Below are 3711 nucleotides of genomic sequence, written 5' to 3'. Positions count from 1 at the left end.
GTTGCCTTTATTCCATGTTGCCTCATGATCCAAGATTTACTCAACTATGCTTGGTTGATCCATATGTTGTCGAAATATGATTAAATCCCTCTAATCACTATTTGGGGATTAGGACAAGTTCCTAGTTCTCATTAGCTAGTCTCCGATATTAAAAATGTCTCCCAAATATGGAGACAAACATTTTAATATTAACCCAATGTTATTTCTCTTTTGCCTTTGCTTTCTTTCTCTTTTGCAGGAAAAGAATAAGAAGATTGGGAGAGATTTGGAAGATGAAGATTTAGTTTAGGATTTCCTCTTTATTACTTTTGTAATCTTCTATTTCTTTTGGAGCTTGTATATGATTGAATTATGATAATTGTAATAAGGTTTAAATTATCCATCTATTTTTAATTATCAAATGTGTTAACTTTTACATATTGTATTTCATATTATAGTTTGGAATTCAAATTTTCATTCAAATTTTCAATCAATTTCTCATTTGAATTCATATTACCATATTTGATTTGGATTCAAGTTTGTTCTCCCCAAAACAAATGAATTCACAAAGGTCATGTCGAAATTTGTCGCACCCACATCGATGACTAACTCAATTCCATCGATGTAAGAGAAACCTCGATCACTTTGATGGTTTTAAACAAAAGCGCGAAAATTCCCCGGATTTTCTATGCATGAATGCAATGCACACATCTGTTTCCTCTATTTTTTGTAACCCCAATATCTGGGATATTACATTTCGCGACAAGTTTACATGGCAGAGAAGATGCCTCCACCAACGATTGAGTACTTGAATTGGTCGAGGCATGACATCGGTTTCACCATAGCGGATCACTCGCAGCAAGTTCCACGACCAGGGCAATCAGCTCTGATCTTACCAGCGGTGATTGCAGGATTCGACGTTTCATGTGTGTTTATAGATGGAGGCAGCAGCTTAAACCTTATGTATGCAGATACATTGCGGAAGATGAACATATCATTGGCGAATTTAATACCAACTGACACGCGTTTCCACGGTATCACTCCCGAGAAGCCAAGTTATCCATTGGGAAAGATCAATCTCGACGTTCAGTTTGGAACCCGAGAGAATTACAGAAGAGAGAAGCTGGAGTTCGAAGTTGTGGATTTCCCGGCGCAGTATCACGGTCTACTAGGACGACCCGCCTATGCCAGATTTATGGCGGTACCGCATTACACATACTTGTTATGGAGGCTCCCTGGACCCAATCATAGTAAAGGGTAGCTTTGCTTTGGCAGATAAGTGCGACAAGGATTTTCATCGGCTGTTAGAAACTTTCGGGATGCATGCAGAGTATATGGAGTCAAGGTTAACAACTCATCATGATGTGCTGCCTGACAGAGGGAGGCCACTGAAGGAGAAAACCTTCGACACCACCAAGAATTCGAAGGAAGTACAGATCCACCCGACAGATCGTAAGAAGACGACAGCTATTGCAAGAAACATGGATATCGCATAGGAAAGCGCACTCGTCGAGTTCCTCCGTGAGCGCTGGGAAATCTTCGCATGGTGTCCAACTGACATGCCAGGAGTACCCAGGGAACTTGCCGAGCACCCTCTTAATCTGGATCCAAGGGCTAGGCCAATTAAACAACCTTTGCGGCGTTTTTCGGAACCAAACCGCAAAGCTATGCTTTCAGAAATTAATCGACTTCGAGAAGCAAACTTCATCAAGGATATGTGATACGTCTCCGACGTATCGATAATTTCTTATGTTCCATGCCACATTATTGATGATATCTACATGTTTTATGCATACTATATGTCATATTTATGCATTTTCTGGAACTAACCTATTAACAAGATGCCGAAGAGCCAGTTGCTGTTTTCTGCTGTTTTTGGTTTCAGAAATCCTAGTAAGGAAATATTCTCGGAATTGGACGAAATCAACGCCCAGGGGCCTATTTTCACACAAGCTTCCAGAAGACCGGAGAGTCAACGAAGTGGGGCCACGAGGTGGCCAGGAGGTAGGGCGGCGCGGCCCCACCCTTGGCCGCGCCGACCTGTCTCCTGGGCCCCTCGTGACGCCCCCTGACCTACCCTTCCGCCTACAAATAGCCTTCGTCGCGAAACCCCCGATGCACGAGAGCCACGATACGGAAAACCTTCCAGAGACGCCGCCGCCGCCAATCCCATCTCGGGGGATTCAGAAGATCGCCTCCGGCACCCTGCCGGAGAGGGGAATCATCTCCCGGAGGACTCTACGCCGCCATGGCGCCTCCGGAGTGATGTGTGAGTAGTCTACCCCTGGACTATGGGTCCATAGCAGTAGCTAGATGGTTGTCTTCTCCTCATTGTGCTTAATTGTCGGGTCTTGTGAGCTGCCGAACATGATCAAGATCATCTATTTGTAATGCTATATGTTGTGTTTGTTGGGATCCGATGAATAGAGAATACTATGTTATGTTGATTATCAATTTATATCTATGTGTTGTTTATGATCTTGCATGCTCTCCGTTATTAGTAGAGGCTCTGACCAAGTTTTTGCTAGTAACTCCAAGAGGGGGTATTTATGCTCGATAGTGGGTTCATGTCTCCGTGAATGCGGGGAGTGACAGAAACCTCTAAGGTTATGGATGTACTCGTTGCCACTAGGGATAAAACATTGATGCTATGTCCGAGGATGTAGTTATTGATTACATTACGCACCATACTTAATGCAATTGTCTGTTGTTAGCAACTTAATACTGGAAGGGGTTCGGATGATAACTCGAAGGTGGACTTTTTAGGCATAGATGCATGCTTGGATAGCGGTCTATGTACTTTGTCGTAATGCCCAATTAAATCTCACTATACTCATCATAATATGTATGTGCATGGTCATGCCCTCTCTATTTGTCAATTGCCCAACTGTAATTTGTTCACCCAACATGCTCGTTTATCTTATGGGAGAGACACCTCTAGTGAACTATGGACCCCGGTCCAATTCTCTATACTTGAAATACAATCTACTCGCAATACTTGTTCTACTGTTTTCTGCAAACAATCATCTTCCACACTAAACATCTAATCCTTTGTTACAGCAAGCCGGTGAGATTGACAACCTCGCTGTTTCGTTGGGGCAAAGTACTTGGTTTGTGTTGTGCAGGTTCCATGTTGGCGCCGGAATCCCTGGTGTTGCGCCGCACTACATCTCGCCGCCATCAACCTTCACGTGCTTCTTGACTCCTACTGGTTCGATAAACCTTGGTTTCTTACTGAGGGAAACTTGCCGCTGTACGCATCACACCTTCCTCTTGGGGTTCCCAACGGACGCGTGTCGAACGGAAAGACAATACGTCAACCACGCGCATCAAGCAAATTTCTGGCGCCGTTGCCGGGGAGATCAAGACACGCTGCAAGGGGAGTCTCCACATCCCAATCTCTTTACTTTGTTTTTGTCTTGCTTAGTTTTATTTACTACTTTGTTTGCTGCACTAAATCAAAATACAAAAAAATTAGTTGCTAGTTTTACTTTATTTACTATCTTGTTTGCTATATCAAAAACACAAAAAAAAATTAGTTACTTGCATTTACTTTACTTATTTCATTATGTTTCCTTTTAATTTTACCGTAAAAGACATGCCGGTAGGACGTGGGTCTATAATTGGGAGAAATAATATAGAAGAATTTTTCAATCATGTTAGTACCGTTGAAGATTTTGAAGATAGACACTTGGTAGAACTTGCCCCTACTTATGAAATTGCTGCTGCTGC

The sequence above is a fragment of the Lolium rigidum genome, chromosome 6 (assembly GCF_022539505.1).
Source record: "Lolium rigidum isolate FL_2022 chromosome 6, APGP_CSIRO_Lrig_0.1, whole genome shotgun sequence".
Taxonomy (NCBI): domain Eukaryota; kingdom Viridiplantae; phylum Streptophyta; class Magnoliopsida; order Poales; family Poaceae; genus Lolium; species Lolium rigidum.
Note: the sequence above shows the minus strand (reverse complement) of the source record.